We start from the raw sequence: 19,682 nt of genomic DNA on the forward strand, positions 1-19,682 counted from the left end.
CCGGGACATACAATTGAGGCTCAGCTGTCTGCTCTTCTGAACTTCTTTCTAGAACTTACCCTGATTAGAAAGAATGAAAATTTGAAAATAAACTGCAGATGCCAACCTTCACCTTAGTTTCCAAATTGTCAGGCAACGTGGAGGAAAGGGGGTGGGTGGGTGGCGCTTAACTGACTTAGAGAAGGCAATGTGAAAAGAAGATGAGGATAGGCTTGCCATTTCTTATTGCTTGGGGAAGGCACGAGGAAAAGAGTACAAATTAGATCTGCACTAAATGGGTCCTCTTTTGGTCCAAAAAGCTTAGACCACATATGAAGAATCGGACAATGAGAAGGAAGGAAATGAGGTAGAAAATATGGCGAGGAAAACAAGCATGGGTGAGGCGTGTGTGATGCACAGTCTACTGTCTGCTGGGCAGGACTGTCTTCTCCAGAGACTTGAGATGGTAATTAATTCAGCAGGGCCCTCAGGGTACTGTGGCCCCCCTCTCTGCAAAAAGGTTTCATTTATATTGTGGTAACCTCTGACCCTTACAGTTAGAAAAGCATCTGAAATATATATATATATACATATATATATATGTATATATATATATATATATATATATATATATATATATATATAAAATATGACTGTGGAATTAAAACATGTTGTTGCTGTTTGGAGTATTCCCAAGGTATCAGTGTACTTTTCAGACCCCTCTTTGTTCAAGTTGCTTGTTTGTATAATTTGATTTAAAAAAGAGGCTCCCTGTAAGATCGGGACAGAAAAGTTCAAGAAACTTTGAGTAAGCTGCCACCCATTCATGATAGGCTAAACAGCTCTATGCCTGGATATCCCAGTGCTCCCTGTGTTAGAAGCTGGCAAAAGGGGTTGGGGATTTAGCTCAGTGGTAGAGCGCTTGCCTAGGAAGCGCAAGGCCCTGGGTTCGGTCCCCAGCTCCGAAAAAAAAAAAAAAGGAACCAAAATAGAAGCTGGCAAAAACTCAGGAAACTATAGTCCGAGGCTCTAAAAAGAAACAACCCAAGCAGACAGTCCCAAGAGGCCCTGGTTCCAGTGGTGCAAAGGATATTAGAGCAGCAATCCCTCACATAGAGTACAACAGGCAGACTTCACCCTTTGTCCTGATATATAAATTTCAGCAACAGCAAAACAGCTTATCCAATTACGGATTGGATTGAAGGTATTCTGGCCAAGCCTCTTTTCAAAGGTGGCACAGAACTGAACTCTGCACAAGTGTTATGCACATTTGCAACAAGATGTGCAGACTCACATGTCCACTAGAGTCACATGATTTCAAGTCACTGAGCTTCCCCCACTGATTGAACCAACAGCCAAACAAGACAAGGTACTAAAAGGAGCATTATTCCCAGCCTTTTAAATGCCTACCACAAGTAAGAACACCAAACACAGACATGGCTGTTATAATGTAAATGAGCACAGACACCATGTAGCAAGACAGGGAAGAAAGAAAGAGGGGCTAGAGGGCTGAGTTAAGAGCAGTACAGACAGTAGTAGGTTGTGAGTTTTGACCTCTGACAACAGTAGTAAGCCATGAGTCTTGGCCTGTGACAATCTGTGCTGACAAATGGTCTGTACTCAGAGATCTAACTTTGTGGATGATTCAGAAGGAAAGAGAAAAATGAATGGATTGAGCACAATGGGGACATGAAACGTGGGAAGAAGTATATAATAAAGCCAGGATGAGGACAATCAGTTCTAGTGTACTTCCGTGTACCTGTAGAGACTGGAAAGAATTTGAACAAAAGATAACATGCATAAGTAGAAAAAGATACCCCCAGAAACCATAAAACTGCTTAAATAAAAACTCGACTATCATGGGTAGGCTACCTCCCTACCTACAATGTTCTTAGCCAGGCATCCCTCAAGGCTCTCCCCAGACAATACCGGCTATTGTTCCTGATGTTGGCTACCTACTAGACCTGGATAAAAAGACCCCACTGGTAAAGAGACCTTGTATTCTGATTGCAGGACACAGAAATAAAGCTTGGGTAAAATTGGAAGTGTCCCTCTTGCTGGCTAGCTTTTATAGTAACAGAACACACTCTACAGGCTGCTGGGGGAAAATTATTACCCACAATCCTTCTGGGCTGGAGACCCAGATTGCTAAACTATCAATATGCCAAAACCCCATGTTCAATGGTTCAATGTTCAACAGTTTAATAGTGACATAACCGATAAGGGTGCAACCGGCTATTTTCTAATTTGGCCTAAGGGCTATGATACATCACGGAATTCACATCTGCTATTGAAAGACTATATAACATACTATGACTAGGGAGGCCATAGGCTGTAGAGGAGAAGCTACACCTATTGTTGAACACACACACACACACACACACACACACACACACACAATGTGCCTGTCACATTTCCTTCTAAACATTTGTGCTTACAGAGTATGTCTGTCTTCAGCCAGACACATAAAGGAGAGTTTTTGTTTGTTTGCTAATAGGAGGAAAATTACTACAGATACCTATGTTCAGTCAAACTGTTGGAGAATAAGCAACTGTTGCTCCCCATGGCATAACCACAAATAGAACCAGACTTCTATATAGTTATTCCAGGCTCAGGGACTAGCACAGAAGAAGAGGAAGAAAGAATGCAAGAGAGAGAAGAATGGAGTTTTATAAAATGCTGTTCTCTAAGCACAATAGCCATTCCCATCCTAATCAGGAAAACTGATTACCTGCAAGTAACCCCAAGACTGGGTCTGATGACATTGCCTGATGGAAAGAGAGGATGGGAAGGGTTACCATACTCTTATCTGAGATTCCAGCCGCCTCTCCCTCTTGAAATCCCTCCTGAGCTGCATGTAATTATGTCATAGCTGCATGAGTTTTCCGGAGGTGCTAGAGTATATTGAGGTGAAAGGTTACCTGAAGGGGAAACTTCCATCTATACAGCTGCGAAGAAGCCTTCATCTACAACAGGACTTTTATTGGTAATACAGTTGTTTGGGTATCACTGATGGTTTATAAATAAATAACCCATTACCTCCTGACAAGTTTATTAACTCACCAAACTAGACATGGGCAGGGTTATTACTTTGGTGTGTTGCTGGCACCTCATCTGGTATGAGTAGACATTTGCTCACACTTTCCCAGGGAAAGTTAACACAGCATAAATGATGCAGTAAATTTATTTTTTAAGCATATTATATGTTAAGTTTCACATATTTAATAAATAGCTGTTATCTACATTTTCACATCTTTCCTTAAAACCTATGCCTTCATAATGTCCTGGCAGATAGATTTTTGATATAACATTCCCACTGATGACTGACTCCTAACTTCTCTACATGCTCTAAGCTCCTGTGCCTTACCATAGACATGCCCACATTTCATGATTCTCCTATGAATAATCACCTCTTGGTGTTTGAGGAGGTTGCAGGAAGAGAACAGTAGAGTTTGTCATCCTAAGGGAGGCAGGCGAGAAGTCCAAGCATGTCCAAGACAGGATCCTAGCATCAGGCAGGAGATTCCAAGATCCAACATCCAACATATGGCATAGAATATAGGGCATGGCCTCTAGCTGGGGACAACTTTTAGACTGAATTAGCTCACATGCTGTACAGACACTGTTCTGAGTGGAGTAACCCTGCTATGACCACTCAAACTAACAGTATCTTCAACCTGACTCTTTCCAAGGATGTCCTTATTTAGTTTACTGACAGCCAATACAAAGGGCAGTCACAATTAATTAGGAGCCCTAATCAATTATAGTTGGTTTCTTACATTGAAAAATGTTAACAAATACATGGCCCTGGATAATGGACAAGCTAGGTTCATGAAGGCGCAACTTCTTTAGCTTCCTGATGAGTCTTCTTTTCCACGTCTCCATTTAATCACTGCTGATAGACAGGCTGGAGAGACAAGATGCTCATCAAGCAGGCTTATGCTCTGCTGGAGCATGTTCGCAGACTGCATTAACCTGCAAACGTGTATATATGGGCTGTGATATTCCTAACACATACATCTGAGGAAGTGACTATCATTCAAAAATGGCAGTTTCATGTTAAAATTAATAATTTCATGCTAAAAATTTGAATTTCTTCTTTTTCCCAGTAATCAGAAAAATCTAGGGAACTAGAGATCTGTATTGGCATAGTAGAAGCAGCCACAAAGGAACTGTGGTATGGGCTCTTAAGATTTTCTTGGATTCACCAGCTCCTGTCACCTGTCACACTATCTCTCCCACTGTCTAATTCCTGGGGAACCTGAACACATGACTTATAACAATGAGGTAGGACACAGGTACATATGGAGCAAGACAGTGAGCCCAGACTCAAAGATGCATGGCCCTGATGCAGTTGCCAAGGGGCTCATCACGATCAAACAAATGAATGGCTGTGAAAATGAAGAGAAGAGATTAATTTTATTAAACAAAACAAAGAAGAGGCATTGGGCATTAGACTGCATGTTATATCCAGCTATTTTTCTATCATCTATTTTTATAATGTTGACTATACGGTATTTATGTTAGACTCTTACTCTGATCAGATCTTTAAGAGGAGCAGGTTTCTTGAGAATTTCATTAATAAGTAAACAAATGAAAAAGAAAATGCAAAGCTTCAGTTCCCCAGGTAAATAACTTCAGATTTGTCAGAAAACCTTGGTTTTTTGTGATCAGAAGAATCGGCAACAACACCCGACAATCCCATGTTGATCTTTACAAGATAAAGTACAACAGTATGGGGTTCCTGGAAAGAACGAAACAAAACAAAAATAGAACTCATGTGTACTCCAGAAGCTCCATTTCTGGGCATATATCACCAAAGAGTTGAAAACTGGGACTGGGGCGTCTGTACATCTATATTCACAAAGCGTTACAATAGCTAAGAAGTAGAAGGAACCCAGGTTTCTATTGCTGGGTGAATGGACAAATAAATTGTAGTAAGTTCGTGCAATAGCCCTTAAGAAGGAAGGCGTCTTTGACACATGATATGATATGATCAGTGTGGTGGTTTGAATAAGAATGGAATGGGTTCTATAGGAGTGCACTATTTGAAAGGATTAGGAAGTGTGACCTTGTTGGAAGAAGTGTGTTAGTGGGGTGGGAGAAGTCTTTGAGGTTTCAGAAGCCCAAGGCAGGCAGGTCTAGTGGCTCTCGCTTCCTCCTGTCTTCAGATCTGGATACAGAACTGTAAGCTACTATTTCTGCCTGCATGCTACCATGCTTCCTGCTGTGAGAAAAAAGTACTAAATTTATGAAACTGTAAGCAAGTCTTTAAAAAAAAGAGAGAGAGTTGCCATGGTCACAGTGTCTCTTCATGGCAATAAAACAGTGACGAAGACAGAAGTTGGTACAGGAATTAAGGTATTCCTATGACAGGCCTGCATAGGCTGTCTGTTGGCAGAATGTTGACTTTGGGACTTTGGATTAGGAGAGCAGTTGCATGCTTTAAGTGGAGCTTAATAAACCATACTAGTAGGAGCAATGAAAACAGTGTTGAGGGAGATTTGAACTGTGGGGGGCCCAGCTCAAAAAGTTTCAGAGAGGAAAATAGAGTCTATTCTTGTGATATTTTGGCAATATGTTTGCTTTTTGCTCTTAGCAGAAAAATCTGCCTGAGGCTAAATGGAAGAGGTTTGGGTTAATGTCATGGGCAGAAGAGATTTCAAGACAGTCTAGTATTGACTGTGTCATGTGGTTATTAGTGGCCAGCTACATGCAGATCTATAGTGAAAAGGAGAAAGCTGAACAAGGAAAAAAATACAAAACCTAAAATTTGAGGAGAAAAAGAGCACCCAAAAATGTATTGGAGCTAAGTCCAGGGCTCAAGGAGAGAAAATATTTAAGGAAAAGCACAATGCTAAATGTAATAAAGCGAGTGGTGACCTCAGGGCAAGATCCCTCCCAGCTTTGCTTTCAACTTGTGAAAAGTAGTTAAAGAAAAGCTCAACCAGTGAAGAACACCAGAGAAAACAGAGAGCTGGCGGAAATGTATTTGAAAGAGGGACCACGCAAGCAGAACTTGGCAACTTCAGCCATGTCGATAAGGCTTTGCAGTCAAGGATACAAGAAAGGGATTATGGACTTCCCCTCTTCAGCTAAGGAAAGCCGCTGAGAAGCCCAGACAGGTCACTGCATGGAGATATGAACATGAAACCTGGGTTTTATTGGTGAACTCAAGATGCTGGAGATGCCAGGGTCATAGGATACCTAATGAGGAAAGCTATAGACTGAGTGTGGAGCCAGTCAAAGAGAGAGAAGCGAGTCAACAAAGCTGAAAGGACTTAGAGATCTGAAGAACAGGCTTTGACATCAGACACTGAGACACAGAGTTTGGAGTTTGCCTTGCTTGGTTTTGGTTTTGTTTGGTCCAATATTTACTCACCTCATGCTTCTTTCTCTTCCTTCTGATAAGGCAATGTAATATTTTGTGCCATCGTATGTTGGCTGTCCATGATCTTCTTTTGTATTTTGATTTTACAGGAGTTACAGTTACAGAGAGTACCATGAATCTCAGAAGAGACTTAGAACTTCGGACATTTAAACAATGGAACTGATAGACTAAGGGGGCTTTTGAAGTTGGACTGGATGCATTTTGAATTATGGTATGGCAAGCCAGGTAGTGGAATGAAATCATTTGAATAGGAATGTCCCTATAGGCTGTGTACTTGAATGCTTAGCCAACAGGGAATGGCACTATTTGAAAGGTGTAGGAAGTGTGGCATTGTTGAAGTAGATGGAGGAAATGTGTCACCGAGGGTAGGCTTGGAGGTTTCAAAAGCTGAAGCCAGGCCCAGTGGCTCTGTCTTCCTGCTGCCTGTTGATCTTGATATAGAACTCTCAGTTATTTTGTCAGCTTACATGCCACCATGCTTCCTCTCATGAGGAATGTACTAAATTTCTGAAGCTGTAGGAAGGCCCCAATTACATGCTTTGGGGAAGAAAAAAAACAGTTGCCATGGTGACTAAGACAATGATCTATGCAGGTGTGGTACGAGGTAAAGGAATCCCATCACAGAATGATACATAACTGAATCAATAGCTCTTTTGCAAGGCATCTCTTGTCATCAGATTTATAGGGATAGAAAGTTCAGCTGTGGTGTGTAGGGCTGTGGCAGGGAAGGAATGAGCTGAGAGCACTCATTAAATACTGAGGTTCAGTTTAGGAAGATGAAAATCCTGTGGAGATGGGTGATTGACAGATGTACAACCATGTGATCGTGCTTAGTGTTACCAAAGCATTTCCTTTAAAATTAGTGACTGTCTTAGGTGTCAACTGATGGATGGATACAGGAAATGGGATATACGTACACATCAGAGAAAGGATGCAACTCACTCATATAGCATAGATAAGCCCGGGGGACATTAAGCTGAGTAATGTAAGCCAATAGAAATATAGTCACTTCATGCTCTCCCTCATACATGTATACCCCAAAAAAAGGTGACACAGGAAAGCAGAGTCTGGGAGGGGCTGGAGGGAGCTGTGGAGAAAGGGTGGTTAATGTACACAATGCAGAAATTCAGCTCTGTAAGACAAACAATATCCACTGTCCTGTTGCATACAAGGTGACCAAGAGGGCATGACTAATGGAATGTCTTAAAGTCACCAGTAAAGAACATTTCAAATTTCCTCAGCACACGGAGTTGGTAGGTATATGAAACAATGAATCCTTACACACTGATCCTTACCCACTGTCTAGAGTTGAGTGTGTGCAACTTTAGGCCTAGGATAGTTATGTGGTCTGCACAAAATTATATACTTATTTAAAAGGGTTCTGTGCAGTTGTTTCCCTTGTAACTTGATTGTGCAGTTTTCAAGTATCAACTTGGTAAGAGAAAACTTTGTATGATGATGTCAAAAAGTTGGACATATCTGGACACATATTTAAGTACTGCATTATGTCTCATAAATATGTGTCAATGAGAAATAATTTTTCTGTTCATGAAACTATCTCATGTAGGCCAGGCTGGCCTTGAACTCCCATTTCTCCAAAAATGACGTCGAACTCTTGTTCTTCTGTTTCCACTTTCCAAGTCCTGAGATTAAAGTTGTATATCACCACACCTGAATGAAGAAAAGTGTTTTACAAAGGGAGTAAATTTGAAAACAAAGGGGGGGGGTTGAAGTACAGAAAGCGAATGATCTTGTCTGGAAGGAGATTTTGCTTGACACACGTCAGACACTGTCAGGAGCTGCCACTGTGCGCACACAGCACTCAAGGGACTGCAGTAGGCTTTACCAGCAACGCACAGCCAAACAAGTTACAAGTAGAGGGATGGTAAGTGCCATGCATAGTTGCCTCGACTACAAATAAATACAAAAGACATACTTGTAACCTGCAGCTTTTCAGTTAAAGACAAACATAGCTGAGCCTGTGGACGTAGCCTAGTTGGTACAGCACATGTCTAGCCTTGGGTTCAGTCTCTGGTACCACATAAAGCTGGGTATAGCGGCAAACACTTTCGATCCCAGCACTCAGGAGGTAGAGGCTAGACCATAGACCCTCAAAGTCATGCTCAGCGCAGTTGAGCCCATTCTGGACTACAGAGATCCTGTCTCAAGAAACAAAGGCAGCTTGCTTCCCTGAGAGGATGTGGCATAGCTTCCAGAGAAGCAGATGACATGGGCAGATGAAATGTGAAGCTTACAAGGCTCATTGATCACTTGAAGAGGGACCTGCAGTTCTTCCTGAAAATGAGCAGTGTCTGAGTTAGATAGGCTTCTGGGCTGAGGAGCACTTCTGTATTTAGACAGACAGATGCTGAAAGCATCAGAATTCAATGATTACAACATTTAATATATAACTATAAATAACTTATCTACAGGAGAGTCAGGGAGCGGGCCAGTTAGATATAGACAGGCCAAGCCTGGCTGATACTCTTTTTTAAAACAAACAAACAGTTAATATTCCTAAGTCAAGGCAGGCCCGGTGTCCCAAGGAGACATGGGAGTGCAACTGACACATCTGTGGAATTATCAAAATCTGTTCTGGAAGCAGCTACAGATGCGGATCCAAGCCCCAGAAAAGCCTAACTGCGGTATCACATGGTGATGCATGGACTTAGACTACATAGGTTTTGAGTTGTGGATTTTCACACCAGCATGCCTCTAATAGCCATGGATGTCAAATTCAAACCCAATCGTGTATCACTACACTAAACCACCCATGTTATTCTGGAAATATGTACATACCGTCTAGTAATTTGTATGTATGCTTATGATATTATATTCTTTATTCGAAATGAAATGTTACCCCACTCCACCCTTGCTGTGTTTTATCACCTGGTACCTGGCTGGTGGAGCTATTGAGGAGGGAACAAAACTCTAAGACGGCGGCCAGCCTAGTCGGAGGAAGGATGTCACTGGGGTAGTACTTCTGAAGGCTATTCCTGATCCCTGATCCCTTCTTCTAAAAAGAATAGTTTTAAATTGTGTGTATATGTATGTGCGCCGGTGTATGAGTATGTACAGATGAGTGCAAGTGCTGCTGCAGAAGGGGACATCAGAACCCCTGGAGCTCTCAGTTGTGAGCCACTGAGGTGCTAGGGTCCTCTGCAGGAGAAGAATATTTTTTAACTGCTGAGTCATCTCCTCAGTCCCCTCTTCATCCTTCCTTGCTGCAAGACATTGATATTTTATTTTAAAAATTATTTTAAAGTATGTATTATATGGGTGGTGTTTCACCTGAGTGCATGAGTGTGTGGTGCCCACAGAGGCTAAAAAAAGGGAATTTGATCCCCTGGAGCTGGAATTACAGATGGTTGTGAGCCACTAGGCATATACTGAGAATCTAGACCAAGGCCCTCTGTAAGAGCTGCCAGTGCACTTAACCACTATACCATCTCTCTAGCTTTAAGCAACTGAATATTTTGTTTCAAATCCCTGTATCTAGGCTCTTGGTTAGAGTTCCTACTAATGATTTTGCCTGAGGGACAGGGACTTCAAACTGCAGGGAGACAGACACAGGAAAACCTAAACCTGATCATGGTGTGTTGTCTACTTCATAATAATCTTAAATCGCTCATCTGGGTTTATATTCAAGAAGACCTTCCCCCAGAGCACATGGTCTATGTGTGCTAAGCGTCAGCAGTCACGAAACCTGCCTGGGGCACAGTGGGTATCCAGCATGACACATGAGCTCACTAGGGTCTGACCTGGGAGTGAGTGTTTGGCTGGATCAACCAGACAAAACATGCAACGTGGTCCGCTCTGCAGGAAGCGAGCAGAGTGGGACTTAGTTTGATTACCCTTGGCTCCCATCTCCTCCAACTCCAGACATTTTCGGAACAGGGAAATGAGCCCCGGAGTCTAGTGATATTGTTGATAGGATTCACGACTCCTCAGGAGGAAAGAAACAGGAAGCAGAGGGCGGGCTGCTGTGCGGTGAGGTCATCCCTTTGGCATGCTGTGCTTGTCCTGGAGAAAGACAAGGAGAGACAGAAGCTATTTGGCTTCTTGGCTGACTCTCAAGTCTTAGCTCTGAGGGCCAGGAAAGGGTGAAGAGTCGGTATGTAGCCACTGTTGCCAAGGACGCAAGAAGAAACGAAAAAAGGAACAAAACCCTTCATTTAAAATGCCAGTGGGAAAAAGGCTCAAGACAAACACCAAGGCACACAATGTGCTTTTATTAAAGCAGCTTTTAAAATCGAGTTTTGGAAAACAGCCTCCTAATGGCTATAAAGGTCCTCCTGACTGGAGGACACTTGAGAATTTTGCCCTCACAGACAAAAACACTCATGAACTGTTAGGGTTTTGCTCCTACCCATCAGGCAGGAGCTCCTGGGCCTGGGCTGGCCACGGGCTCCTAGCCCTTGGCTTCCTTCTCATAAGTACTAGGGTTACAGGTGAGTGCCACCTTACCCGGACTGCTTCTCAGTGAGTGGGAGGCTATGTATGCTTAGGAAGGGAAGAGGACGATGGGAAAGACAGAGGCTGATGTTGAGGAAGCTAACAGGGAAGATGCTCTATTCTACGTCCCAGAGGCAGATATTTTCATTTGCTTCATTTGATGTTTGCTTGTTTGTTTAGCCAGTCTTGTTCTGCAACCCGAGTTGACCCAGACTTGGAATCTTCCTGCCTTAGTTTATCAACTGCTGGAATCGCAGGCATTCGCTGCCACATCCAGTTTTGGTGGGGATATTTTTAGATGACAAGACACGAGGCGGCTCATGCCTCACCCAAAGTCAGCCAACAAAGGTTGGCATCAGAATGGAAAGCCAGAGTGAAGGGGACTACACACTAGGTACATAACTGATATCATCCAACAGCATCAGCATTAGCAAAATAAACAGGCCGAAGCAGGGACAGTTATAGTAGTCGTTACCTCCTGGCTCTAGCTGAAGGGTTCATATCCAGCAGTAGCAGGTCACCTATTGGCTTTTATGAAGCCTATTCTATTGGAACACAGCCTTTGTACTACAGCAGAGCTGAGAAGCTGAGAAGCTGAGACCCCAGAGTCCATAGAGGTCAAAATGGTTTGCTGTGTTTTCCAAACAAAACAAAATAAAACAACAACATTGCCTGACCCCTGATTGAAAGCAAGCAGTATGCCAGAAGTGTCAGGGTGTTGTCCCCCTTCTCCATTCACAGAGTCTGCAGTGCACTCACAGTGCAGCCATCTTCCTGTCACCTCCCCTTGTTGTTCACGAGCCTGATGGATGAAGGTCTCGTTGCACAGAGCAGAGGTCACTGCCCTGTTTTCAGCTTCCTGTCAGGTCTCACAGCTGGGCTGTAGTTTAAAGGTCCTCCAGATCTGCACTTGCCTAAAGGCTCATGCTTCCCCATCCAGCTGCTCTGTTACAGTGCCAGGCGAAGTGAGCTCACTGCTGCATACTTCCTTAACCACAGACTGGGGGCTCTGTGAATGTGATCTTAATTACCACAGGTAATGTTTTCCGGATTGCTAAGCCATTGAGCACATCAGCTTCTCCTGTTGCTGATACAGATCACCCAGAACTGCAGCCCAGCTGGGCGGGACCACACATGAGGGTTTCTGAGCGGCTTGGCCTCACTTCAAACCAATTATACTTTTAACATTTATTCTACGTTTATGAAGTAGGGAGAATCAGATTTTATTGTGAGAAAATTTATACATAGCTTTCTTTCCAGCTTGCTTTGAATACAGCATAGATTTAAACGTACTACGTTTGGAGTTGGTTGTCTTATTCAACTTTTCCAGGGCTTGAAACTGGCCTACCAATGGAAATCTACCCACACAAAGAACTTAAGTAACCAGTGGTTATTCAAAATAGATTTCAAAAATATTTTTTCTTGGCTTTCACTACCTCCAAACATTTCCTGGAGTCTTCGGTGTCTCTGGTGTTTTCTCTTTTGCAATTCTACAGACACAACTTAGATCTAAATGAAATACCTGAAAATGTGGAATAAAAGAAGCCACCCAGGCCCGAGACCCTCGTCCATGGTGCACTCACTGGCCATGAAGTCTCTGAAGCAGGCAGGATCCCAGTTAGATATGAGAGATTCAAGACTCCTCTTTCTATGTCTCTCCCCTGGGAAAGATGACCATGTTCAGGGAGCCTTGCCTCCTTTCCCACCTAAAAATATAAACAACTCTGATGTGTATATGATGGGCTTATATTTTACCATTTATCCAGAGTGTCACACACACACAGAAACACACAGAGACAGACAGACACACATACACAAATGCACACGCATGTGTGTGCACACACACACAAATACACAGACACACACACAGACACACACAAAGACAGACACATACAGAGACAGACAGACAGACTCACAGACGCACAGGCACAGAGAGACACACACAGACAGACAGGCACACACAGAGACAGACATGCACACATACACACACACAGACACACACACAGAAACACACAGAGACAGACAGACAGACACACACAAATGCACATGCATGTGTGTGCACAAACAAATACACAGACACACACACAGACACACACAAAGACAGACACGTACAGAGACAGATAGACTCAGACGCACAGGCACAGAGAGACACACACAGACAGACAGGCACACACAGAGACAGACATGCACACATACACACACACAGACACACACACACACAGAAAAACACTCACAGACACACATGCACAGAGACACACAGACACATAGGCACACACACACAGACACACACATATACAGACACACACACACAGACAGATATAGAGACAGACAGACACATAGACACACAGAGACAGACAGACACACACACACAGACATACAGACACATACACACACACACACACACACACACACACACACAGTGCCGAATTAGCAGACACCTGGATTATGATTAGTTCCAATAAGCTTAGGCACAGCTGCAAGAGCTTGGCCAGCATTATGTAGGTTAGCATCCTTGCATACTTCTGCCAGGTAGTTAGCATCTATACAGCAGTAGGGGACAGATGGCCCGGAAATACGTCATTACAATGGTCACCACCCCAGGGAAAGCAGAACCAAAGGAGAGGGATGTCTATATCTTGTTCACTCACTGTTGCCCCACAGCTGCCAAGGAGTAAGTAGATAATAAGCTAGCGATAAGCAGTTGCTCAATTAACACCTGCAAGTGAGTGACTTCAGTGAAAACTTACTAACGGCCAGATTCTTTAACACTTTCTTTAATCCTGGTAACAGCCAAGAATGAAGTACTGTTATATATGTTCCAAGGGTGAGAAAACAGAAAGTTCTGATGGAAGCTGACTCACTCAAATACAGAGAAAAACTAAGATCAACCAGGCCAACTTGACTCAAAGACTGGCCCTTTGGCCACAAAACTATGGAGCTGGGAAGCAACCCTGGCATTCTGACCATTCAGGTGCAGAAAGTAACCATCAAACTATTCACAAAATATTAATGACCATAGAGAGCAGGTCTAAGGCTGTTTACAGGCCAATGGGAGATGTAATTTCCATCTGCAGATGTGGACTTGCCAACAGTCTTAGCGTGACCAGGACAATGAGGGGTGATTTTGTGGGAACATGTATGCCCATGTTTGTCCAGCAGAGGTGGGCATGGGCTGGCACTACGTAAATTTGTCCACAAGCAAGCTCTATTCTTCCTGATTTGTGTAGTGAGGAGCTATTTTTATTTGTTTTCTGGTTAATGTCTCTGTGAGCAAAGAGGACGAGCTTCACACCGCACATGGATGCAAGGGTGAGAGTGAGTCTGTATGTGTCTGTGTGCTCTATGGTACAGAGCACACATACATAGGAGAGGGCACATGCCAGCCCCGGGATAGCAGTCAGTGCTGGCCACCTCAACGCAGTGCAACTTTAAGCAGTATTAGTGCTCTGATGCTGTCCGAGGGTGGACTGAGTGGGGTCTGGTTATAAATGAAGTCTTAGGCCCAGTGCCCAAGGTACGGCAAACCAGGGACACCTGCTCCCTTGTGAGTTTCCCTGGTGGTTCTTGGCCTGCTGCAAATCAAGGTCAGGTAGAGACAGGGCTGCTATTCACTTTCCACTTTTCAGTCCTTGGTGGAGAGGCATGTCCTTGAAGGAGACATAGCACTCCAGCCCTGTCTCTTGCTCATTTCTTGGCCGTGATATAAATGGCTTTGTTTCTCTCCATGTAGCCTGCCATGACCTGCTTCCTCACCAAACAACAGGCCAACCAACCATAGACTGCCAGCTGAAATACAGGCCTTTCTCTTCAAGTTGATCATCTTGGGTATTTGTTGTAATATTCAACTGCTCAACTCAGTCTCTCCCTTGTACTGTCTCTGCCACCCAGCAGACACCGGCCACAGTGTCCTCTCCTGTCCTGACAAAAACAAAACCCAAAATGCCCAGACTACCGTCTGCAATTCCCCAGGGCTGAAATTGTTTGTCTTGCCTCCATTGCATATTCCATGAGCAGTAGAACAAAGCCAAGCCTTACAAGGATTACTTACGAAGTTGTCTGTTTAATATGAGCAAATAAATAAACCACCCACAGCCTCCCTGAATTTATGGGTGCGATGTGATTCCACACACCCTGTTACAGAATAAAAGAAGTTTAAAATAATACTTGTTTCAAACAAGGTTCTTTTGCCTCAAAGCCCAAAGTGTTTTCTGAGATGGATATTAAATTCTAAAAATATTTAGAATTTTACAGTTAGGATCTTTAAAATGGAGCCTTGCAGTAGGGACAGAAGAAAGTGACACTAATATTAAACCATTTTAGATGGTGCAAGAGTCCTATTGAGCATTCCCAGAAGGGACATCTGCCAATCTGGGTTTCTGGCAAAAACATGAATCCCAGTTATCAAAGCTCTCAACTTGCCCTAAGGTCACACAGCCCAATGTTTTGCTTATGAATAATAGCTCCTTTCACTGGTCCCTTAGCCAGAGCTGCATGCCTCTGACAGAGGTAGCTGAAAGGTTCAATTTATACATGAAGAAGTGGGGCCAAGAGCAGCTCAGTACCGTTCAGAGACCTGGAAGGGTGGCCACACTTCTATGCCTAGACCCCTGGCCTCCCCTGCTTTTCCTCAAACCATATGCCTTGGTCACTGCAGCTTCCCAGGTTGCCCCAACTTCACCCAGTGGTTAGAACCTTAATTGGGAGCAAATGCAGACTGCAGAATTCACAGCAGGAATCACCAAGGAAACCTGTACTATCATCACAGGCTGCCCCCTGTGGTGGCACCAAACCACCAGCATTCTGAGATGCTTCACAGGCAGTTCTAACCTGCAGCCCAGCTGAGGCTGATTTCCGGAAGCTGGGCTTGCTGGACCAGACTTCCGGCAGAGTCTCTTGACCATCCCTATTCCGAATGACGAGTTTGGATGCTCAATATAGGCTTGCCTGAGCATCCACAAAGGGTAGAATCTCAGTTGACCCATGACGCTAAGTAAGAATCTGTGTCTCAAAATTTGCTTGCATACCATTGCTGAAGATTTTAGAGCCCTGACGCCTGGCAAACCTGAGAGTCACACTTTTTCGTGAGAAATCACAACCCCAAGTTTTTACATCCCTGTCTGTGTAAATACTCTGAGTCTCTTTGCGGGGAAACTGGGGAACTGAGGTAACAATGCAGGTGATAACTCTCTCCATGGCTGCCCCTGTGTCTACAACATCCCCAGAGTCAGGAAATGGGAGAGCAAATAAAATCATGTATGGCAGTGTGTCACCTGTCCCTGAATTTTAGGGACAGAAGATTGCTGGGACAGTATATCATTTTCTGTTTTCTTTCTTCTCTCTCTGTCTCTTTCTCTGTGTGTCTCTGTCTGTCTCTCTGTCTGTCTTCCCCTTCCTCCCTCCCTCTATCCCTCCTTCTCTCCCTCCCTCCCCCTCCCTTCCTTCCTTCCTTCCTTTTTCTTCTTCCTCCTCTTCCTCCTCCTCCTCCTCCTCCTCCTCCTCCTCCTTCTTCTTCTTCTTCTTCTTCTCTCTCTCTCTCTCTCTCTCTCTCTCTCTCTCTCTCTCTCTCTCTCTCCCTCTCTCTCTCTCTCTGCCTTACTGGCCTTGAACTTGAACATCTCTTGCCTTTATCTCTAAATTGCTGAAATTACAGGCTTTAGTCATACCGCCATGGTCTTATGTCTTAATGGTGTACTGCTACATAACAAGTCATCCTGCAACATAATAGCTTAAAATAGTTTTCCCTTTGCCCCAGATTCCATGATTCAGCAAAGTAGACTGAGAACTGTTGGAAGTCTTCTGATGGCCTTGACCGGGGTCATACCTGCAGCTGCAGCCATCTGGTGAGTCCACGAGGTCAGGGAATCCCACAGTGGCCTACGTTACACACCTGACAGCCACAATGCTGGCCAGGAGGATTTGATTCTCTGTAGGGTTTGGGTTTTACACGGTGGACGTAGTAAACTGTGAGAACTCTCATGGCCTTACTCAAAAATAATAAAGTTGCTTCTGGCATGTTCTAGTCATTAAAGCAATGGGCGACAGGTGCAGGTCATCACCTGTCTATCATGTGCAAGGCCAAGGTGGTGAGGGTGGATGCCATCTGTAGTTTCAAGAGGCTAAAAAACATCTATGGTTTTTAAAATCTGTATGTTTTGCTGCTGGCTTCAATGACCTATCTCCCTTGTGACAATAAGCACACGTCTCAGGCCCTCTTTTTTTCCTTGCCCAGATGCAGAACCTATCATTCTATGCTTTGGAGCAGGTGCAGACATAGGTCAAGTTCCTAGGGATAAGAAGGATTTTTTCATCTAGATACCCAAGAGCTTAAAGGACAAGTTCCCTTCTCAGCCCCACCAATGTATAATGGGAAAACAAATAGGGCATTTAAATTAGAGAGATGAGAGACTGATTGATGGCAGTTGCCAGCAAATAGTGGCTCTGACTTCCAGCTGGCATGGAGGTGTGGCATGATCCTTGGTGAGATCATTTTTGCACATTTATCTCAGGAACAAATTTCCAGCTAATCCTTCTGAGAGATCTTCCTTGTGCACTAGAGAGGTCTGTTGGGGCTTAGAGTCTTTCCCAGTCTGCTTTGTGTCCATGGACAGTCTAGAATGTGGATATCTCTTTACAGTGTGGCCTGTCATGGCTCCTAGTCTAAGCTGCTGGTGCTCTCACTGGGACTCTCTTAAAGATGAAGTCTGCTCCATGCTCTAAAAGCCACAGTACATGTTTGATTTGAGACAGGCCAACACCTCTGGGCTTAGTTGAGTTTTACTCTCTGACTCTTTTAGTCCTGAATCCTCTGTGTTCAGCTTACAAACCTTGTTTCCTCTTCCCTCACCTCTCCTGCAGCATCTTACCATATGCTGCTAAGGACTGCACCTCAGCAGGCAATAAAGATATATTCTCTACCATCTCAGTCACTAAATACTTTTCTGTTTCTAACTCATCACAGATGATATTTTCTACAGCTTCTCCTCTGCCACATGGCATGTGTCACTACACACACACACACACACACACACACACACACACATAAACACATACACATACACACACACATACACACAGACACAGACACAGACACACACACACATATACACATACACACACATAAACACACACACATACACACACACATACACACAGACACACAGACACACACACACACACACACACACACACACACACACACACACACACACCTTAGAATCTCCTCACTGGCTTTCCAATCTTCACAAATGCTGTGGTTTTTTTTTTTTAATTCTTTCTACTGTTATAAATGCCTCTCTCACTTTTCCAGACTCAGCCTAACCTCCCAGAGATGATGTTGTATGTGTGTATGTGTGTGTGTGTGTGTGTGTGTGTGTGTGTGTGTGTGTGTGCATGTACAGATTTCTGTTACCTCATTTTCTTACTTCTGGAAACAATGTCTCTATCATGCATTACTGCTGCACAAGCCAAGTTTCATCCATAATGGCACATTTTAATATAAACCATCTAGTCTTCACTTGCTGACAATTGTATCTGGTCTCAGTTCAGCTAGGGAGTCTACCTGAGTCACGTTTGCTGCTCCAGCCATGCCCACTAAGCACTCAGGTTGCTAACAATTATCAGTGCTGTTGGTCTGCCCAACTGAGGACAGTTCAGGCCTCTCACGTGTTCCAAGGGAGCACCAGTGGGAGTCACAAGGCCTTCTGACGTCTCACCTGGGAGTTGCAGGAAATCACTTCTGAGGCTCTGAAAATTTTTGGTCATTTTTATTCCACCAGAATTAGGAAGTAGAATTATTTCTTAATAAATATAATTTGGTACAAAAACCAACAAACAAACTCAAACCAATGCACCCCCCTCCCCCAGTCTTTCAAGTCAGACTTCACAAGGGTCAATACATGGAGTCAGTACATGGAGGGAAATAAATATTGAGCAACAGTGATTCAGGCAGTGGGACTTGAAACACCCCCTGAGAAAGAAGGTGTTGCGGAGGAAGAGGGCCCCTGTGGGGAAGGCTTAAACCATGTAATGAGGAGAACAGCAGCTCACCAGCTCTGTAATACTAGCAGCTTCTAATGTTTACCCAGAAACAAAACCATGCATCTTTACACTTACATACAATGCTCTTATAATTCTCACTACATGATTTCTATTTGTCCTTCACAGATAGTGAGCAAAGAAACTGCAAGGAGATGGTTGGAGAACCAGAGATTCACAGCATTCGTGGCCCCTGTAGGAAGATTCATGTACAACATGAGGTCATCCCAGATATAGCAGCAAGAAAAACTTTGCTGGTGAAGGCTGACGCGTTAAAGTCAAGGGCACTGACTGTGAGGAAAGTAAGATGCGTGGTGCTCTAGGTGAACGGGCCACCTTGGAGATGAGAGGAGACAGTCACATTTTATAGGTATGAGACCTACAAGTCATATCCCTTGGAATCACAAGTGTGGCATGAGCAAACATTTATTTACTCCAGAGAAGGCACCAGTGACAAACCGAAGAAACAATCTATCTTGGTAAACCAATGAATTTAACTGGAGCTTATTAACTCTCTGTACTTGACAGTCATCCTTGATGAGCCATCCTGAGCCCTCGGGCTGCTGAAGGGGTGTTATGCATCTCTCCACCCAAGAGGGTGGAAGCTTCTCTGGATGTTCCCTGCCCTGAGGACAACCAGGAGTTAGTTAGGTTGTGCCTGTCTCCTGGGCCTGAATAAGCATTCTGACAGGCTCTAGGCCAGTGCTGCAGCTGCTCCCTGACTTCCCTCTGACCACACCTGACTGCTGAAATAGCTCACGACTTGGTGAAAAACCTCCACTTCAGGGGAGAAATGTACACAACATACTCACGAGAATGGTAT

Source organism: Rattus norvegicus, chromosome 17 (genome assembly GCF_036323735.1).
Source record: "Rattus norvegicus strain BN/NHsdMcwi chromosome 17, GRCr8, whole genome shotgun sequence".
Taxonomy (NCBI): Eukaryota; Metazoa; Chordata; class Mammalia; order Rodentia; family Muridae; genus Rattus; species Rattus norvegicus.